This window comes from Lissotriton vulgaris, chromosome 12 (assembly GCF_964263255.1).
Source record: "Lissotriton vulgaris chromosome 12, aLisVul1.2, whole genome shotgun sequence".
Lineage (NCBI taxonomy): Eukaryota > Metazoa > Chordata > Amphibia > Caudata > Salamandridae > Lissotriton > Lissotriton vulgaris.
In genome coordinates, this window is record NC_141700.1 from 192,885,686 (window position 1) to 192,909,485 (window position 23,800).

Consider the following 23,800-nt stretch of genomic DNA (forward strand, 5'->3'; position numbering starts at 1 on the left):
GGGGCTCATATACGGTGCAGTGCCTAGCCTAGAAAGGCATTCATAAATGCACATACTAATATGGCTGGCGGTGTCTGAAAAACACGCCACCATATTGAACCCTTTTCTGCATGGTCGACATGTCGAATGGGCGGAAAAGCGGCGGACGGTCTTTCTGTCTGCCGCGGACCCCCCAGCCATTATAATATGGCGGGGGCCTTTTCTACAGGGATGGTGGGCAGATTGCCTCTGCTGGGCCGGCGGTGACTACCGTCGCGACCGCCAGGGGCATTCCGCCCGCCATCCTAATGGGGCCTTTGTATCTAGTTTAAACACATATATTAAATTGTGTATCTACATTAGGGTCACACCTTGTATGGCTCTTTTTCTGATTAGCCAGGTTCGGCCTAAGAACGTGGCCACTGCACATGAATATAGGACACTGGGTTCGGATTTTAGAATGCGCAGAGTCGACCAGAAGTCACGGGTGCCCATGTCGCTACATATTGGTCTTATCCACTTGCTCCTAGCTGTAACGTATGCAGGGCAAGCAAAGAGGACATGGGCAATTCACTCAACCAACGTTCCGCAGCACGGACAGTGCTCTGTCATGTTCTCGGCTGTATGCCACTTTGCCATGATATATATATTAATTAGCTAAATACAAATTACTTCCCACACTTTACTCCTGTAAACACCAAAACACACACCTAAAATTAATTAAACAATTACCATACTTAATTACCAAGTAAATATTTAAATTTAATTAACATCCTATTATTAAATCATCAATTAAAACTAAATCACTTCCCACCCTTATCACATATAAACACAACACACCTAAAATTAATTACGCAATTGCCATAATTACCAATTAATTATTTGAAATTAATTAACAGCCAATTATCAATTTATCACTTAAAAATAAATTGCTTTCCACCCTTAACACCAATAAAAATGACAACACACCTACAATTAATTATACAATTACCATAATTAATTGCCAATTAATTAATTAAAATTAATTAACAACCAATTATTAATTCATCCATTTAAAATAAATTACTTCCCACCCATAACATCTATATATACCACAACACACACCTAAAATTAATTACACAATTACCATAATGAACAACGAATGAATAATTAATTAATAATAAATTACACATTTAACACTATTACTTTTCAGTTAAACAAATATCAATGAATAAAAAATAATCAATACATTTAATATAAATACATTACTTCCCACCCTATTCCCCTATAAACCCATAACCCATTACGGAACTAAAAAAACGCAAAACTTAAATAATTTTATTTTTAAAACTACTAAAATTTTAACACATATTAAAAATACAAACAATTTGTATACAGAAAAACATACAACACATACATATAAAATATATACTAAAATACATACCATTATTAAACAAACAATATTTTTAACAACTATGGGGTCCATCACAATGGCGGGCAGACAAAGTCCGCCAGCTATCGCAACGGAGCCAGGGACCGACCGCCGAAGTTGCGGCGGTCCCGCAATGCATATTATGATGCAGTGGAAAAGCAGTGGATGGTGTTTCCATCCGCCGCGGACCCCCCAGCCATGCTAATATGGCAGAGGGGTCAATCAGGCATGGATGGCGGGTGGATCACCCCCGCCGGGCTCGGTGGAGGCGATTCGCCCGCTATTCTAATGGGCCCCAATATTTTTGCAAACAATATTAAACACTTTGATATTTTTAACATCGATATTACTTACCTAAAATTGATATTCATAACCATGAGAATCTGAATGTCTATATTTCTGACCCACAATAGTTGCAACTCGATAGTTGTGCAAATTGATTTTTTTGAATCGATATTGTGTCTCTGCACCTTTTAGCAAATTAGATAACACACACTTGGAAAAAATCTTTCCTGTGGTGTCCAAAAGGGTGATCTGCCTGTGACTGGAAGGTAAGTTTGAAGGACCTTTTTAATGTGACGGCATGATAATACTGTTCCTCCATGAACTCAGGATCACCCTGAGTAACAGAAACAAAAGAGTTCCACTAGGTAAGTGGCTCATAAGTCCAGGTCTAATTAAGATAGGTAGTTGTTCTGATTTTCTTTCCCCCGTATTCCTAGCAGCTTTAAGGTAATTCTGTACTTTCTATCTAGTAGGGGGATAAGGGGAACACATCTCCCAGCTGAACCCTCATCTAGGGACTCTATAACACTAATACTGGGTGTTTTTGTGTTTGAGGCATCGAGGAAGATAATGTACTTTTGCCATTCCTTGCTAGAGATTTTATTTACCTTAGGTTTGGAGAAGGGGCTCTGTTTTCCCCTATAATTTTCCAAAAGGCTTTTTGATCTTTACATTTTACTGCTTCAATTATTTGAACCCAGATATTATCTGAGCTTCATCTTTTTTGGCTTTTTACCCATCTAGTTCTTCTTTTTTTAAACCGAGAAATCCACTTATTTTGTTTCTTAGAATGAAAGGTAAATGGCCTTTTTTGCAGGTGAATAATAGGCTTGTTAAAACCAAACAGTTTATTAAAATTATTGGATTGCGTTATGGGTTTTTTGCAAGGGCTACCTACCGAAATCAGTGTTATCCTCACTAACTTTTTCATGTCTTCCTCAAATACATCTACAGGTAATCACCCTGATTGGGGAAGATTTTCAATTAATTTCCTTAATTTTACTGATAGCGACTGTTTACATTTCATAGTCCATAATACCCTTAACCCCTTAAGTGCCACCGTCGGCCAACTGTCGTCACGAGCACTACCTTGCCAGTGCTGCGCACGACCGTCGGCCGACGGGCCAGCATTCGTTTTTCGAACGTTCAGCACTGGGCGCTGAACGTTCGACGCTCCTATGAGGTTAATCACTACACTAAATAAAACATCATGACTCTCAGGGATCTGCCTAAAATCCACATCCGCTGGTTTTCCATTGGTGGTAGGGAGAACAATATTGGGTTCACTTAAAATATTCTTTATCACCTTTAGATCAGCTAGATACGGGAAAACCATATACAAGCTAATGATGTTGTTTATTAGTATGGCTGATTTTGCTGTAATAAGGGTACAATGCACTGAAATGTCACTCTATAGTCTCCCATTGAGGACAATTAAGTCATGTTCACTACAAGCCCCAAGCAGCAAAGATCCTATTTTATTTATCCTAGAGGAGGTAGGGAACATGATGGCCCAGATATTAAAAGTCTCTTCATGTTCTTTGTCCATGAAAAGAGCAAGCGAATGATTAGAGACAGTTGCTTTTAGATCTCTTATTATTATGACCTTGGAGAATCCTACTTTACACATAATCATGTTCATATAACGATTAACCAGAATAAAAGAAAAACAGAGTGGTATCCTAAATTCTGCTCTGAGAATACAATACAATGTAATAGGTTTGATTAGTGTCAATACAATTGAAATGTCCAAGTACAATTTGCAGATAATGGTGTGGCTATTTCACCACTGGTATGGCCTCTAATCTGTTTAATAGCAGGACAACTTATGACAAGAACATTTTTAACCTCAAAAGTGGTATGAGACCACTTTTTTCTTACAAGTAAATTACTACAGGAACTAATTCATCTAAATTCTTAACTTGCCCCATATTATTCCAGTAGGCCACTATATTCCATGAAACAAATTTAAAGGAGGGGACACACTACTACACACCCCGCTTCAACACATTTGAAGAGGCAATTTTTCCTAGAGTTTATCCAACCAGCTAGCCAGCCCCATTGGGATACATTAACACTTTTAGATATCACAGCAGATTTATACTTGTTACACAAAACCACTCTAGAACCCGCTTTACAAGATAATAATGTTAATTTTGAATTGCTAACAAATTCTTATTTTTAAGGGGGAGGGAATTAAGTCAATTGCTTGTAACATGAAATATTCAGTTGTCCAAGATCAAATTTACAACAACTGGTGACTTAAGCTGTAACCCTCATTTTGTTCTTTACTCAAGTGTCTAATAATTTCACCAATTCCGAATCACTATTCCTTACCAACCTAAACTGGTCAAACTGGGCCAAGAGATTCAACAAAAGGGATTAGTTCAAAAAGGAGGAATCCTTCTCAAATAAGACAATAAAGTTCAAGGTTATAATTTTCTTTCATTCTCTTTTATATTTTGGACTGAGAGGTTTGAAGATCTTGATAGCAATTTTCTACTTTATCAGTTGGTGTAGGGAGCACCAAGGTCCTTAAAATCTGGTTCGGAGTAACTGATGGGACCATTATTTCTTTTTTAAGACATTCAGGTCCCAATGTGAACAAACAGATGATATGAAGATCTTTGAATCAAGGGAAATATTTTCTGCATCACTTTCTAAAGTAAAGTCTTTTTTTTTCACTAACTCCAGCTCCCTTGATGGTGAAACCATATTTAAACAACTTAAGCCATGATGAATCCCAGAGACAACCGCTAACTGTGAGTTCTCAGACCCTACAGTAGACTTCACCCTTTCCCCAAGGTCTATTGAATATGGAATAGGAAGAGTATCCTCAGGGAATTTAATTTTCCTAGCCCCTCTTTTGCTCAGTCTTTGAAGTTTGCGTTTTACTTTTTTCCTGTCATTCTTTTCTTTTGGTAGTTACAGCTGGAGACAGTGACCATCCATCATCCCCTTTCACTTTTTCTTTTGTTATAAAAATTGGAAAAACTTCAGATCCCATGGATTGTACTGCAGAGGGATTGAAATTGCCTGCAGCAGCCATTGGTCAGACTTAAGGAGAGGAGTCCTGCTCGGTAAAGAAAAGCTCCAATAAAGAAAAGCCTACCTCTTGCTTTGATTTTTGAGGAGTTCTTGCTAATTTTGATAAGGGAAAACCTACTTGTAACCCAATATTGTGCTTTTGAATAGAATTAGCAGGGGTAATCTGCTTACCAACTGATATGTCAACTTCCTCAAATTTCATTGGGACCTTTTTCCGAATTACTTATAAAAATGGCCAGAATATGATCTGTGCTGTTGTCAGCTTTTCCCAAAAATTGTATAGAGTAGGACAACATTCTCTCAATGCATTGAAGAGTCATGGAAAAGCAGACATACTCACCAGGGAGATTCGTTTGCAGATGAAGTGGTAATTCTGATGATTTAGAGATTATTAGGCGTGACAAGATGTTAATACTAGGAGTACTACAAGAGAATTCCAAAGACTGTCTCTTTCTCTGTGTTGACGGTACAACTATTTCTTAGATGCTTTTACTTAATGCTGGAGAAGCATCCATGAACAGTGATATCTCTGGAAGGAAATACTTTATCATTATTGAGGTATCTCTGTAGTAGTCCCCCTGTGAACTATCTTCCTTTCCTCAGTTGGAGACAGAGGTGCATCTAAAACCAAAGATCCTTGAATTGAGTGCTCTTTAACAACTGGGCCTGGATTGTTAATGATAAAAGGAAAATAAATATCGGGAGTGATCTTACTATCTAAAGAGTCGTGAAGATTATCCTAAAGGGCCTCCAGAGGGCCATCCAATTGAGAATCTATTTGTAATTTCATTTACCAACCATCTTTCTTTGGTAACAAATCAGCATCCGTCTTATGGCACTCGCCATCAGATCTAAAGACATAAGCCGCAATCATTGCTTTCTCCTTTACAATACCCAAATCAGGAAACAAATTCCTTTTTGGATTTGATTTGGTCTTTTGACATCAGCTTGAGGATATTAATCTCCCCGATCATAACTTTTTGCTGTCATAATATATGCAGGACGACACAAAGTAGGTCTAAAAGTATGTATGAGAGAAAAAAGACTGTGTTAAACAATTAGATCAGCCTTTTCCTGAACTTTTCCAGGATAATATTGATGCACCTCTCACCATTAGGCACTTTGGTGAATCCTCACAACGGTACCAATTGTGCCTGTCCTTTAATAAACATAAACACCTCATAGGATGGCCTCTAATTTTGTGAAACAGTAGTACTAATCTTGGTTTTGAATAGCAGGACTGCCAAACCACTGGTTGATTATATGTGGTGCTTGACTTACTTCAAGACTTTAGTAAAGTTAGAAGTGTATTTTGTAAATTGCATTGGCTTAACCCTTTCATGGATGTGTGTTTTATATTAGCATGCTCCTCCCAAACACCCCTTTAAAATGCAAAACACCTCTCCTACTTAGTACTTAATTAAGTCCCAATATCCCAACCATTCCCATGCTTCCTCCCATTTTTACTGCAAATTTATATACCTACTGGTGCAGAATACTCTGCCACATGATGAAAATCTTCACACAAAAGAGATAGAAGCGCTGGAGGCAGAAGTCTTCCACTCTAGATTTGTGAACTGCATTTTGTAGTATGTTGATAATATTACTTTGTGTACTACAACATGTTGTATGTGAATCAAGCCTAATGTGTACACATTTTTTACTGAAACTCCAAATCTCAGTTTTGACATCTGGCTCTGGAATACCATATGGTCTCACAGCCTTGTTGGTGTCAGTGTTTATCCTTTTGAGTGACACCAGAAGGCCAGCAAGAGATGGGTGTGAGCACCCATTTTCAGAGGCTGGAGGACTTCTGCCATAATATCATTGTGTCATCAGTGGGAGGCACAAGAAAAGTAATTCCTGAATTTCTTCTAACCACACAGCGGCACACGTTATCAAACACACGCGTTTTACTGTACTGCAGCTACATTTACACCTGTCTAATCAGCATTAGAGAAGGTAGGGGGTCCCACAAGCGTCTTCTACCCCTTCTGTGATCTGGTAATGCCCAGGATGCCATGAGGATTGGTTCAAATATTTGGTGCACTCAAGGACACTTCAGTGACAACATTGATTTACTTAGTAATGCCAAAAAGTCTACTAATGCATTGATTACGTGTGTTGCTCCATCTGTACTTATTACAAGACCTACGATCTAATCAAGATGTACTTTAAAATGTTGAGGAAAAAGGCCATGTGCAAATTTGCATTAGTTATGATAAGTGCAAACTAGTGACTTTGAGCCACATGTATCAATATTGGGAGATTACCTATTTGTGATTATCTGCACAAATCAATTAGGTAATCTCTATTCCTAATGTATGAAACTTCATGAGTTTCATTTAGTGATTCCTAGTTCGTTGCAAATCGACCGACCTCACTTTATATGTGGGCATTATTGTCGCTCCCAAAGTAGGAAGGTGCGTTCCTAAATCCAATTTAAAGGACCAAAGCCATAGACTTAAATGGTGTAAGGTAGTTCCAAAACATTTTTTTAATTATTTCTTGGATACTGTTGGGATTGAGATTAATCTTTGTTTAGATGGCACGATAAGGGATGCAGAGATTCTTACAGCTGAGGATAAGATTTATAAACAGGTGGCCATATACAAACAGGGAATTCTTAAATAGTGGCGAGAGGTGGTTTGATCATAGTTGTACAGTTGGCCACCAAAATATACTCTCCGCATTAAAGCAAAAACCCCAAGATAACATTTTTATTGCTGCTCTTAGGAAAACATATAAGCTGGCTATACGTTCATGTAAATCAGAAATTAAACAGGATGCTTGGAACAATTTACCGTCTGTCGATGTTGTTAGGAACAGTGCCAAGTTTTGGTGAACTTGTCAATAAACCATTCTTCTCTGGTATTAAGGGCAGCCCTCTGGATTGTAATATTTTGGAGGAGTAGTGGTTCAGCCACTTTAAACACAAATATGGTGACCAGGATGATCATGGACTCATAGGCACACCACTCACAGTAGAGGCTTTTGCACCGACCTTCACTAAAAAGGGAGTAGCCATGGCTATTACACAAATGCCAAGTAATAAAGCCCCTAGGCCGAACGGTGTTCCAGCAGACCTTTTTAAATAAATGTGACATTATGGTAAAAAATTGCTAGCTCATGTTTTTATTATGGCCTGCCAAGATCCTGGACACAATCAATTATTGTCCCAGTTTTTTAAAATGGGCTGAGAGGAGACCCACAATGTTACAGGCCAATATCGCAGATAAATTGTTAGGAAGAGTAATCCTTAGCAAACTCACAGATTGGCTTAATGAGTGCAATGTACTATCAAACCTGCAATATGGATTCAGGAAAGGGAGGGATACCATAAAGCTTAACCTGCATCTGTTAGGAGGGAAATACACCATTGCCAAGAAAGGGACATTACACCGGGCATTTGTGGATCTGTCCTCGGCCTTTGACCGGGTAAACAGATCCAGACTATGGGCCTTATTATTGAAACTGGGCATGGACAAGAAAATTGTAAATGTTTTTGCCAATCTGCATAGGGACCTCACATCCACAGTTAGATTTGACCAAAGGGGCAACCACACACAGGGAATATGCATTACTAGAGTTAGACTGGGATGCATTTTAACTCCCTTACTGTTCACCCTATATATTAACAATCTAGACTTAGTTCTAGATGGTGCCAAGAAAGACATTCCACGTGTAGGGAAACAGCTTATACCAGCTCTCCTATACGCAAATGATGTCGCCTTATTAGCCTGAACCGGGGATGGCCTACAGTGTCTTTTAAGAACCTGTGCTGATTTTATGAAGTCATTGGATTTAAATGTAAACTTCTCTAAATCTCACACAATGAATATGGGCTCTAAACCCAGAAGAATAAAACGTACCATTGTGAAGGAAACAAAATAGCTAGGGTAACTACATTCTCGTATTTAGGTGTTTTATTTGATGATAGGGGTACATGGGTACCGCAGAGGAAAGCCAAAATAAATTCCATTGCCAGATCGACAATAGTGGTTCTCGATTTTGCACGCAGGTTAGGGGCATAGCAAGTACAAGCAATGTTAAACATATACGTAGCAAAATGCATCACTATTTTGAACTATGGCTCTGAAATTTGGGGATATAAAGAAGTTAAGGATCTTAAAATAGTTGAAAATATAGAGCAAGTAGTATCCCCTGCTTGAGGTATGTGAAAAGGACAGCAACAGACTTAGGACGCCCGAGTTGTTTAATTCTCCAGATACATTATTGAAGGAAGAACTGTTGTGGGCTAAGAAATCCTACCTATACTTGATACATTCTGAAAGAGAGCCTAGAGAGTTGATGAAACCAACAGTACGAGCCCATCAACTATTGAAAACAAACTGCACAATGGAACCCTATTTAGATGTAGTAATTAACCCCCATCACCATTTCCTTTTAGAAGGATTTCTACTTGCAGAACCCCAGGGGTGGAGAAAGGTGGAGGATTTGGGTCCCTGCACATGTGACAGTTTTTCCACCTCGGACACTTTGCACTTTGTCGTGTTCTGCGAGCATTTTTTGCACATTTGAAAACATTTTATATGACGAATTTCGTTGCGGGCCCTGCATCGCAAAATGCGAAGCAGGGCGCGCTACAAAATTCTTTACTTACCTGCAATCATCAATATTCCGGTGTTTACCACCCCACCCTTCCCCTCCCCCGCACCGCCTGCCTGCCCCACCGGAACTCACTCCACGGGCCGCAGCTGTACAAAGGCTATTTTGTATATAACCTTGTGTGGAGTTTCTTTTGTTGTGTGCCTAGTTTGTTGCTGCTGTGTGTGTGTGTTGCGCAAATGCTCATATTGCCTCTGGGATAAGCCTGACTGCTCGTGCCAAGCTACCAAGGGGGTTTGCAGGGATTATCTTCAGCGTGCAACTCCCTTGCCCTGACTAGAGTGGTGGTTTCTGCCTGGCTTTATTGCAAGCCTTAGCCAACCAGAAATCTAATTTCTAACAGACTTGCAGATGTTGAATAATGTCTGGGAAACTTTTACCATTGCTAGTTTTTTTGGCTGCGGCAATCCAAGCAAGGAAAAAAAGAGAGGGACATGATCTTGTATATATCAATCTTTTTTAATCATAATGAATTGTATGTTGACCTGGTTGATTATTGTGCCCAAGACAATATTTTTTTTAATTATGCAAAGCCCCTGATCATGATCGACAGGCAGTGCTTTCTGCTCATGTTTTATTGTTGTTTTAAAAAAGAATTTTGTAGTATGCGTTTATGGTTTTAATTAACCAAATAAAGTGTTTATGACTGATTGACCTACCTCATGAATATTGATGAGGTAGGTTGTAATTTGCAACCCATTTGAAATCACTAAAATGACAGGGATGTAGGCCTACTGGGGTCAGTAGACCACCATGTTCATGATTGCTTTTAAATAAAGTAATCCCTTTTTTCATTTTTTAAGAGCAGGCAGTAATCCTTGGGAACACTGCCTGCTCTGAAAAAATGTTTATGCTACCATTCACAGAGGAACAGGGGTCCCTTAGGTATCCCTTAGGGACCCCTTCCCATTTGCAAATTAATTACTATTAGATTGAACCTGATGGTAAACTGTGAATGTTTTGCAACTGGTATTTGGTTGCAAAATATTCATACATAACGCTGCGCTTCGGTATTAGTATGAAACGCTCTAAACATGCCCCTTTCTGATACCGAATCACAAACCCATTTTGCGATTTGGTAACAGGTTGCTGAATTGCAAAATAGAGGTTGGTACATAGGAGAAGCCTTTTTTGCATTCGCAAACAGGCTTATTCTGAGAATCGGTCTGTTGCAAACGAAAAATAGCTTCATACATGTGGCCCTTTGCAACTTGCCCCTGATGTCAAGTGTCAGACCACTGTATGGGAAAACTGTGCCAAACTGACATGTTAGTTCCCATTTTGAGGTAGCCAGATGATACATGTGCAATACTTGGTTCCGGATTTGTGCACATGTGATAATTATATGTTGAGAATAATCATGAGTGATTGCGGACATATTCCAAAAAGAAACTTTTAGCTGGTACAAGAGTTCTAGGTAACAGAGACATCCAAACATTGAGATATTCATGCCTTATTTGACAAATACTGTTTTCTTTCTTGCAGTTTCTACATGGTTTTAACAACAAAAGGAAAGCATAGTTCACATAGAAACAGAGTTGAATGCTGACCAGTGCTAGTGACCACAAGGAAGAGCTGTCTTCCAGTTTCAAACAGTACATTCTGAATTGTCAAACACGTTTCCCATCCACCAAAGATGTCTCCAAATATGCAAACACCTGCTGAGTACCCCAATGGCAGAAGTTAATACCAGCATTGATTTAAAAAAAAAAACATGCTTTCAGAAGGCCTTTTTCACATCCCACTGACAGCAAAATATCAAAGTTTGAACCTTTAAAGTACTGACATATATAGACCTCAGGTCCTGGAGAGAAAGTGCAATGTAAGGAAGTTTGTAAGTGGAAGTAAGAAGAGAATACAGTTTGTTACAAGGAAGTTAGGCTGAAGTACATTACTGAAATTAGCGCATACATTACTCTAAAAGGTTTACTAATGCAAGGCCAGGACATTGTGTGTGAAAAATAGCTTCCTTACAAATTATTCACAATGAGGGTGAAAACAGGATATGGCATGTTTCTTGTTTAGAATTTAGCTTGAAGCCTCTTGGTTGTTGGAGCTTGTGTATTTCTGCTTTGGTAGTCTGTGCTCCCTATATAGTACATTGAATATGAGGGCGATACCAAATTCAGGCAAGGATCAAACTGTGATAGCAGGTAGAATTGTGTGAAATAAAAGTTGACTTTATGGAAAAATGAGGCACATAACTGTTTTTATGACCGTAATAAATTTCTTGAGGAGATGTAGCCCTAAAACTGGGTTGGTCACTCTGGAAATTGGATATTTGGGGCTAGATGTAGGTAAATCTTTTTTACCGATTCTAAAATACTGAATTTTACCGATTCTGTATTTTAGAATCGGTAAATTAAATGTAGGTAATAATTCGGTATTTTTTACCGAATTGGTAAGATTCAGTAATTACTGAATCGGTATTTACCGAGTCGGTATTTGCCATTGATTCCTATGGGTCTGGAGGCCCTTAGGACTGAATGTCAATTACCGAATCGGTAATTACCGATTCGGTAAATACCGACAAATTCAAGGGTGGCAGGGTGTCACTTTGACACCCTGTTGCACCCCTGATTATTGCTTGCGTGCCATGTGGCACACATACATGCCCTAAGGTCATATATGTGTGCCACATGGCACAGGTGTAAATGCACATATTTGCATTTACATAGGAATTCGTTATTTACCACCAACTAATAGTTGATGGTAAATAACGAATCCTTAAAGCCCCGTAGCACTACATCTCAAAACACAGATTCGGTAAATTTACCAATTCGGTATTTTTACCAATTTAAAGTATAGGTAAGTCAGCATTTTAGCAGATGTTAGTTTTTGGCAAAAACAGCGGTTTTCGCCAAAAACTAACATCTGCTAAAATGCGTGGGCCTCCTTGTAAATATCGCAATGTGAACATCAATGATAATTTACAAGCAGTACTGCCCAGTGATGCCCACTTTGCATATCATTAGAGATGCACAGTGAGGCGTCGGGAAAATGGGTGCTAACATGCGGTAATGCATGTTAGCACCCACTTGTAAATAGGGGGATAGGTTTATCTCTGCTTTTTTGGCTTTTAAAGCCAAAAAAGCAGAGATAAGGCCCTTGTTGATATGTGAGCCACATAATCGTGGGATTTCAGTATTTACACATATTGTCACATGTCCCGTGCAGACCCTTTGTCATTTTCCCTATGTTAGCATGAGCATGCTTTGGTTCTTACTTTGCTTTGCACATGTTACTATACATACATATTTTGCTTTATGCCACTCTGTGCTTTTGCACAAAACGTACTTTTACATTGTGTTCTATTTTTTCCTGGGATTTAGTCTGAACACCGTAGACAAGGTCAAGCAACAATGCCCCTTGTTATTTTGTTTAGGTCAGGCTCTATCACATAACACACACATGCAGCTGTTGTTTGGGAACATGTACTATTTGTCATAAAGTTAAGCACAGACAGGCAAATAGATAGACGAGATCGTAACTACACCTGAGATGTAGAACCTTCAACTGTTCATGCTAAGGTACGGGGTCTGCTGTAAAAAACCAGAGATGTTCTGATATATAATCACTTGGCTTCTGTAGAAGAGTGGTCAGTTTACACTGTGTTATACAATGACAGCTCCTTTTATGATTTATGGATTACATACTACGCTGACCATATTTGTGTTAGGCATCTTTTTACTTGTTGTGCCACGTATATTTTATGTTAAATATTTTATGTGACTACTGTTCAGATTGCTGTGCTAAAGGAACTTCCATTGGCTCATGGGAAACACTTAATTGAATAGGAATTAACCCATTTCTAGAGACGTTTTGCCTCAAGATGAATATGCTTCATGATCTATACAGGTCGTTAGCCCAGCCTGTGGTTGGTGCAAAGTACAAATACGCAGCGGCACGTGCTGCATTGAAGTGTGTCATGCAAGATGGTGTATCTCAGGCACAACAAAAAAATTTAGAAGACTGTATCGCTCAGCTGGCTGAATTTAAAGCTTTGGTTCTGGCTTTGCAAAATACTGATTTAGAATTCCCAAAAATTATAGTGGGTGATTCCTATTAATGCATTCAGGCTTTTAATGATAATTTGCCCCTTTGGCATTTGAATGGATTCACAGATCCTAAAGAAAAGGCTATCAAGCATAAATTGCTTTGGGGTAAGATAGCACAACTAAAGGATGCTTTGTGACAGGCTCATATAATACACACATTGAGTCATCAATGTGTTGGTGTAAACACTGCAGGGAATTGATCGGCTGATTAAGCTGCCAAGGCAGCTGTTCAGACCGTTTTTGTAGATGATATTACTCATTCACATATAAGGCAAGATGATGATAACGTGGGTGCAATTACTGCTTTGGCTAGTGGCGAGCCCCTATCTAAAGGCTATTGAGAAAAAAAATCTATCTATTGAGTCCTCAAAATATTCCATATGCCCGCATTCCTGAGATGGGTGTTCGAGTAATACCCTACTGGGACCACAGGTTAGAGTCAATAATAGCTGCTCATGAGGGATTGGCGTCTGCTGCCCATGGTAGTGTGGTGGCTGAAGTTTCTTTATTACAGAAACGCTACTGGTGGCAGGGTCATCATAAACAGACTAAACAGTATATCCTACTTCTGCCATTTGTCAACAAATGGAATGTTCCACCGTTGCTCGCCCACTGCAGACACCACTTTAGTTTCAAATAAGCCATTACATTGTATCTATTTAGATCATTGCTGACCACTTCATTTGGATGATGCCTTTAAATGTATCTTAGTGGTTGTTGATTCTTGTTCTCAATTTCTATTTTAGCGGTCCTTAACAGCTAGAGTATTAGGTTTAGGTTGTAGTTGTAGTCATCACCTGTATGGTTTCAGAGCTTCTCAGATAATCTGCCTAGAAGGTTGTTAAGTGATTGGACTCCCTGTGAGGTACTCTTTGAGGTCCTACTGTATGTTCCATATCTTGATAACTCTGGCACAGTGGCTGGAGATGAGTCCTTTGATATCAATGAGTGTTTCACTGTCTTACAGGAATTAGAAGACTTCTGAGATGAACTCTCCAATTTGCATATTATATGTTCTGCCACTGAGGAAGCGCAGAAGCAAACAGTGATTTCTGGCTAAATTGCCAAAGTTGGGTATGTAGTATGAGAGAAGAAAAAAAGATACTATTGCCCATCCTACGATGTACTGGTGTCTGTATTCATGGTACTCAAACTGTGACTTTGCCACTGCTTGCTGGTTGTAATTCCATGGATTCAATCAAGTTTCACCATGTGGCCGGTTCTCCGTAGTAGACCATGAGGTTTCATTGTAGTTCCTTCACTCCTCACTCTCTACCATGCCAAACGTCCCTCTACAAGTACTAAGTATTCCAAATGTGTCTACTCTCTGGCTGGTGACTTCAGATGCTGGACTATCAATGTATCAGTTAATGAAGATAACACAGCTTGTTTTTCTAACATAAGTTTGCTGGCTTCCACTGCTGCTCCTTGTAAGGAGATTATTTGCTTTCAACCACTTTTGGAGGATCCTACCAGCTCTCCTTTGCTTGATGGGGTTCCTGTTTTTACTCAGACTGCCTCTGCTTATTTTGTCAGTATTGATGATTTTTTCCAGACTCTTCACATACCTCCATGTGTGGTGTGTGTGCACTTTTATTGTGGCTCAAACAGACTTATCTGATTCCTCCTTGGTCCCACTGTTGGATTTTTCTTTCATTATTTTTTCTCTTCCTCTGGATTGGATAAATTACACCTTTCTTTCTGCTACTGAATGGACACTATCTCCCTGATCGTACTTCTCAACCACTTGTAGATGAGGTTCATCGGCCGTATTCTTTATCACATAAGGTCCGAAGAGACTTGCCCCTTGTGAACATTACTGCACTCCCTGTCCATGATTGTATCGTTTGGGATAAAGCCACCTATAGCATTGCAAACTCTTTATGTTTTTAAAATTGGTAAGGATGATGTTTTTACCCCATGTTCGATTTCTGATGAATGGGATAATATGACTGTTTATAATATGTTATCTACATGAGAATCATACACTAGGGTTTGAAAATGAGGATTTGTATTTAAATTCTGCAGATTATGGTGACATGTTTTGCTATCATCATTATGTGCATCATTTCTTACACAGAGCTAGCACTCTGTGCTGCTTTTTCATTATACACAGTAGGAACACTGCCTGACACCAAATAAAGGTATTTCACACATATTTAAAGAAGTTCCCTAATTTTTTCTTGTCATGTTCTTACAGACCCAATTTCCTATTTTTGTAAGCTTATGCCTTCCCAATCAAAGACAAATATGCTCACACAAAGAAAATTGATTTATTCAGATTCATTTATTTCATAACTTTCCTTAAAGGGTTACGGTTGTGAATATTGGAAGGAATATATTGAGCTAAAAACGGAATAAGATACACAACACTGGCAGGTCCAGGACACTAAGGCTTTATTTGGGGTTTGTTTAATCTCTTGCCAAATAATATTTCAAACAAAACAGTTCAACAGACTACGGGCCCAATTCCCAAAGGTATAATTAGACCAAAAGTCTAAGTTTAGACCAAAAGTCTAGCTTTACTACATTTTGGTATTCACAAATGGACTAAAGAGTAGTAACTTTCACACCTGCAGGTTTGGCGCTCCCGCAGAGGTTTTCAACTCTGGGTGGTGGTTACACCCCAATTGCGGTATCTCCCCACTCGGGGTGGAACCTCCATCCCGAGTGTGAGGTCTCTGCACTCAGGGCAGAACCTCTGCATGTGGGTGGGGTAAGTCTAATTTCATACACTTGCACACAATTAATGCCACCTGCAACTCATGCATTGCAAACCACATAAAGTCAGTACACATACAATGCTCTTACTTTGCCACACCAATACTTCCCCTGACTGCTCTGTGCCTTCCCATCTGCCAAGCATAAGCATGTTAAATGTGAGTAAAAAAGAAAGACTTCAAGGAGGACGTGACCCAGATGATTGTCAGATTTGCTTTCGAGAAAGCTACATGGTCTTTCTCCATTCCTTAGCAGTCCAACACAGAAGCCAGTCTTATGGCAGCAACTTGTCCCCACCCTGGTAGGACTGGGCCACCAGGGAAGACTTGACCTCCTGTTGAACTCAGCGCAGGAGGGAGTTCTTAGATAGAGAAATAGATACGTAGGTAGACAGACAGACAAACAGACAGACAGACAGACAGACAGACAGACAGACAGACAGACAGATAGATAGATAGATAGATAGATAGACAGACAGACAGACAGACAGACAGACAGACAGACAGACAGACAGACAGACAGACAGACAGACAGACAGACAGACAGATAGATAGATAGATAGATAGATAGATAGATAGATAGATAGATAGATAGATAGATAGATAGATAGATAGATAGATAGATAGATAGATAGATAGATAGATAGATAGATAGATAGATAGATAGATAGATAGATAGATAGATAGATAGATAGATAGATAGATAGATAGATAGATAGATAGATAGATAGATAGAGTTCTAGATGTTATTCAAACCAGAATGTAATAAAATGTTATACATGTGTTTGTTTCTAAATAATTGATCTAATTTATATTCTAAGACTAAATTAATTAGAGTAAAAAGTTAAGTTTTCTAAATTATTGTGTTTTTCTCAAGCCCTTGGAGACTTTCCTCAAGCCTCAAGCAAGAGACACAGCAAATAGCAAAGTACTTCTCCTTTCCTTGGCAGAAACAGCAACTGCAGGCTAACCCCTACACACAGAAAGGGCAGTACCTCTCCTCACTTTCTCCAGCTCTTCTCATTGGCAAAGGTTCCTCTTGACTCCAGAAGTAGGCTAAAGTCTGGGGTTTTGGGTCTGATACTTATACTCCAAAATGTCTATGTTCTCTTTTCACAGGGGGCTGTGAGCCCAGTTAAAACTAGTTCTGCCTTCATTGGAGCAGCATGACCACAGGAGCTGGAGACAGCATTGTGCAAGGGAGACAGGCTCCATTCAGATGCAAGGTAAATCTCCTCCCACCACTTCATATGCAGCTAGGATCTATTCAGCTCAGGGCTGAGTCATCCAGGAAGGGCCAGACACACCTGAACCATTCAGAGGCTGTCTACAGGAAATGAACATACTCTGTCTCTGTCACACTGAAACCAGAAAGTCAATCCACAAACAGGCAGAGGCACACAGGATGTTTGAACAAGAAAATAGCCACTTTCTAAAAGTGGGATTTTCAAACACACAATTTAAAAACCATCTCTACTAAAAGATGTGTTATTAAATCCTGAGTTCAGGGATACCAAACACTGTTTTTCTATCTTATCCCTATGGGAGGATTTGCTAGTAAATTGTTACTAAGCATTGCCCATTCTGTCCTATTGAGCAAGATAGCCTTTCAATAGTGAAAAACAAAATTGGCAGTATTTTCACTATCAGTACATGTTACACACATCAGCACATGTCCTACCTTTCACATACACTGCACACTGCCTAGGGGGGGTCCCTTGGGTATACCATAGGGGTGTCCTAGGTATAAGAAAAGGGAAGGGTAAGGCTTGGCAAGTGGGTACACTGCCCAAATCAACATGGCATTCAACAAACTGTGCACAGGCATTGCGGTGGCAGACCTGAGCCATCTTTTCAGGGCTACTCATGTGGGTAGCACAATCAGTGCTGCAAGTCCACTAGTAGCATTTGATTTACCAGCCCTGGCACACTCAGTGCACTTTTCTAGGGACCTTTTGGTAAATCAAATATGCAAATCAGGGAGAACCAATCAAAATACCAATTTACACAGGGAGCACTTTTTGACACTGATCAGCAGTGGCAAAGAGCCCACAGCATCTAAGCCAGCAAAACCGAAATTCAGCACAACAACAAAAACACAGGAGGTAGAGGCAAAAAGTCAGGGAAAACCACGGCAAGGATGCCAGGTCTAACAGTTACTTTTAAAATAATATATTTTCGTAGTAGATAATTTTGTGTAGATATTTTTGACCTTACTCTAATTATACTCACAGGTTTTTTTTTTTACATTAGAAGTATTTAAAGGCGATATTATTGTTGTTAATATTTGGACATTGATATTCCGAAACCACAATTTTAAAACTGTGTTTTTATTCTTCAAAAACGATACAGTAGCAATTATTACGAGAACTCTTCAGCATAAAACAAGGATCCAGAACTGATTCATGCAATGTTAAATGGCTAATGAAGCACAGTGATGGTTATTTTAAGGTAAATCAGGCACTTGGCATATGTAACAACATGTTTTGCTCTGATCTGCAATTGCAGTACCTCTGATCAGCCTCCTATAACACTCACAATGTCCCAGCGTCAACAAAACAGCGCAATAGTATACACAGACACACCTAATTGAATAGTATGAAATTATGGAGCTCTGTTAGGTACCCTTTTATTTGGTCTAAACTGGAGAAGGTCCATAATTCTTCCATGAAAGATCTAATCTTACCTTCTTATCAACAGCTATGACATTGTGTAAGGAAGGATCCCATAAAGCTGCACCAATATAATAGAGGCAATGGAGCATTACACATTCTCTTCTTCACCTACAATGATATATATATATATATATTTTTCATTAATGCTCTCAGACAGTCATCTTTAATTTAAGTTCAGTGTGTTTGTCCTGTCAGGAGGAGTAAAACACAAATTTATAGTTAGAGAAGTGGGTTCAGGAATACTAAATGATTTCTCAAATGATCAAAGCACACTATTCCTGATTGAAACCTTTTCACATGAAAATGCTACACTCCCACTACTGAGAAACATCAGCATCCAAGTCTAGGCTGCAGAGTACAAGATGGGACTAAGTCATAAGTTGTACCTGTCGGGTGACAGACTCCCCATCTCCAATTTCACCATTATCTTGCTAAATCTCTGCATTGTAAGATTGGGGTAGAGGTACACTGATGGAGCACGGTTGCTCACATAAAGTGACTTGCTTGTATTCAGCCCTATCGAAAATAATAATACATTACTAATTATCATGTTTCGTTATATTAATATTGCATTATATGACATTTCTAGTATCTAACAAAGTTTAGCAATGTGCTTTACTAACTATAATCCGCTTGCATTAAAATGGCTGCTGCTGCACTGGATTTTTCTACTGCGCATGCATCTGTCACACTCACGTGACATAACGTGTTATCTCGCTCGGTGGGAAACTTTTGCTTCTGCACACTAGAACTAAGCTGGTTGCTCTGTGTCCTAACGTGCAAGAAGCTTGCATCGCTGCCTTTGCTAAGCTGTTTGTTCTGCTTAACCTCTAATGCAATAGTTAAAATAAAATAATGGGAACAGAATAGAGATACGTGGTATACAGTGCATTTATTTATTCTGTGTCTCTAAAACTGTTTCTCTTCTATTTTTGCAAGTATCGCATTTTGGCCTGAAATGTATTTCTGAACTCCATCTTTGGAGGAACTGCGCCTGCTCAAAGAAACTCAAGCCACTGAAGCCAATGGCATTGAATCAGTGCCAGAATCTGACATGGAATAAGAAACTATGAAAATAGTGAAGCTGAGTTGAATAATTTGTTAAAATATTGAATGTTATTGTTACATTCACTACCCAGTGGAATGAAAGTACATGGGAAGATAAAGTCATGGGAAGGAACTGTTAAATATATGATTGACAAGTTACCTCATATCAATATGGTGTGATAACTTCTCCTCGTCTTCAGACCAATAAAACTGTGGGGTTCACTCATTTGTAACATTGGGGGGTGCTACATTGACCTTGAAAATAGTATAACTAGGGTAGTCTTAGTTAGTTAGATTGTCCGACTTGTCCGAATAGCTGACCTGTCCCTGACCCAACGCACTCAATAGGTAGTCGAGAGCAGAGGTGCTGGCGGAGCACTCTGCAGGAAGATTCGATAAACCAATCGGGGTTCTGGGAAGGAGTTCAAAAACTCCATTGGGGTTCGACTGTTAGCTGCAGAGAGGGGTGCGACGCTGGCGTTGCTCTTTAGCTGTGGGTGCTGATCCTAGCCTATGGTGGTTCTGTTCTGATCCAATTTGATCCGTAAAATGTCTGCACCCGTTCTTTCTCGCTGGCACCTGCACTTTGGGATTCTTGTCCTTTGTCTCAGCCCATGGTCAAGTTGGTCTTCACACCATTCTAGGTAACTATAAAGTGTGAGTTTGTCATTGTACTGTTTTCCCTTCTCTACCCATCCTCTGTCTAATGCTTAACAATATTTCTTTCCAAAATTATTGCATATGTTTGTTTCAATCTTCATTATTCTAAATAAGAAATTTTTGATTTCATGGTTTCAAACATTTAAAGTTTTCACTTAGATAAAAGAGCTTAAACCTTTCCCGAGTTTGTGGTTATTTATAAAATGCTAAATGTTATTATTCTACCTATACCTAAAATATACATAGTTTTATGGGCCCAGGTGAGTATGTTGAGCAGGTGAGCTTACGCTCTATCACACATCATCTGATTCCAACAAAGCCAGATACATTGGCAATTCTGGAGTGTTGTGGCTGATCTGGCTAGTAACAAACCCATGAATCTACCTCTCTGGGGGCCAGAAAGTATCGTAAATATGCCCCAGGCAGGCATCTGTCTTGTCCTTGCCTGGCACAAATGACAAGGACACGGTGAAGGTATCTTTACGGAGCTTTATTGTAATCCCACTTTATCCCTTCTTTCCTCCCCTCAACTGCCCCTGGTCCTGCAAAACTCTGCCCTTTCCGTTTCTGCTTCCTCCACTTTCCTGCCCCAGGTCCTGGCACCCGCTGCTCTACATCTGCCACGACTTTACAGCATCTAATGACATGAAATCATAGACACTATTTGATCTCCCAGGAAAGATGACAAGAATGCTTTGGCACCTCCCTCAACTAGAAAAATCCCAAAGCTTCTTTGCCTGACAATAGAATAAGTGCATCCTTAGGATTTTGGCAGATGAGCAACTGCTTAAAACTGCTATGCATACCATACCTAGTGGAAATGGCTCTTTTGTATTGGCTACCAGCCATATGATCCAGCAGTTGGCCCTGCAGAGCCACCAAGTGGAAACGGAATATCAGCATGGCAAGGCTGACACAACCTAATGACGTCTGCCAATGCCCCAAATTTGCCAACAAAACCAAGGTACATTCAAATAAACAAAGTCTCATCCTACTTTCTGCTATGGTGGAATTGTGATCATGTTGTAGTATGGCTTACAGCTGGAGTAAGGGTGTGCCTCACACAAACTTGCTGTCAAATTTTACAAATTCAAACAATGACCAAAACTGTGAAGAGCGTCACTCCGTCTTGTAATCTGCTAGTTACATGTTAATTTGTCTTTACTGTACTGATTGTAATTACATGGAGGCTATATTTATCAAAGGGTTGCATCACTTTTGAACAACACAACGAGGTGCAAGCGCGACACACCACTGCGGTGCGATTTATCAACCCACACAAGACCACCTTGCGGCCCTGAGCGGCTTGACAAATCTGGAGTAAAACAACACAGCACAAATCACTGCATTGTGTTACCCTGCCCTAGGGAGGCATTCCATGGGTGGTGCATGGGTGTTCCCGCCCACGGATTTTGATGCATTTCCAGATTCACCATTACTGGTAGACCCAGCAATGCTCCCAAATGCTATGCCTTCACAGGTGTAACGAGCAGCAATATGTTCATTTTCAGCATACAAGTAACAAGGAAAATGCCTCAGAGGATTGTTTTTGTGCAGGAAGGTGCCCACAAATCCTGCTTATAATGCAGGCATCCTTGCACCATGGTGCAGGAGTGCAGGCGCTGGCGCTAGGCAGCTTATTGTGCACCAGTGCTGGGAAAAGGCAGGAATATGCAGTATTATGGTAAATATGGCTCATTCCTGCCACGTAGCTTTTCATAAATATGCCCCGTATTATCTTACTCTACTTTTTCTTACTCTACTTTAGCATGACCTCAACTACTTCTTTTCTAGGACAACTGGAAGCAACACACGTAAAGTCAGTCTAATGTTACCAGCCACACCTATTACCTTTGCCAGAGCATGTTAATTATACGTCTGTAGTGCCCAAAGTTATGCGTTTGAATAGCATTGCCTATAGAAAAGTTAGGCCATCTCTAATGTGACGATATATTAAGAACAACTTGGAGTGAACAGCAGTGAAAAACCACAACTTGCTAAACAAATTGTTTGTCTTATAAGCTGTGAGGAAGACTGCAGTCACATTTCTAAACATAGCTTCCACTTCTATCCACTTAGCACACAGGAAATTGCTGGAGCCAACGTAGAAACTCTGCAGGGTTCCCTATTCGTTCTCACCCTCAGTGTCTTCTGCTTGTTGTATATTAGTCTCCTGGGAGAGAAGAAAGGTACATCATGTACAGTAAACCTGGAAGAAAAACAAGGGAACCCAGCAGGATATATCTTGTTTAAATTGCTTTCTATATTAAACGTGAAACGTTGATTAAGTTAATTAAGGTTGGACATCAATTACAGCATGTCTTTAGTGCATATACTAAAAGCACATGCAAATGATTGTGCTAACATGTCTGCATAGGGAGACGATAGGTGGTCACAGTTTGCAGGGGCTCTCAGATTCAATGTTTGACTGCAGGGAAATTACTTAAGTTTAAAGTGCTGCAGCCTAGATTTGTTAAGAGGATTTCTTTTCTCTACTTTCAATTGGTTCGCCTCAGGTCATTAACTAACTGGTTGTTAACTGCTTTCAGGATGAATTTCTCAAGGGTTATTGCTTAAAAAACATCTACATTATCAGTGTGGAGTGTTGTGTTAATGATGTTAAATGTTCAATTATTGCAGACCAATTCTGTGATAACTACCATAGTTTTAATTTTAGACTTCCGTGGATCAGGATTAAACTGTGAAGCGTTCTGCTAATAATCAATTAGGTCAAAAATACAAACTTAACTACCTGGATTTCAATTAGGGCCGGCTCTATTGAAGTCTCAAATCTGCCGGTAATAAACAGCAATTATATAACGCAAGGTTTGTTTTCATCAATGTTTATGGTAGTCGTGTAGGCTCCGGGTTAATGCAAATTAGCGACTCTATAACTAACATTTGATCATGGTTCTGAGGCCCAGTAACTGCATATACACGTACCTTGCTTCTTCAAACATATAAAACAATTAGATGGGCGAGCTGGGGTTCCAGGGTTATGGGCCTACTCTAACATACTAGCGCCGTGAGGTAAAATAATATGCCATACATTTGCCTGTAATTTCAAACAACGAATGAAAGAAAATCTGCATCGAATACATTAGAGAGTGCATAAAGAACAATGGGGCATATTACCAAGCAATAGCGATAATTATCGCTATTGCTTGGTTAGAGACAAAATCTTACCGCAGAGCTGCGGCGATTTTTATCGCAAATAAACCTTGGTATCACCAAGGTTTATCGCAAATGCGATAAAAATCGGCCGCAATGCATGAATATCGCTGAAAA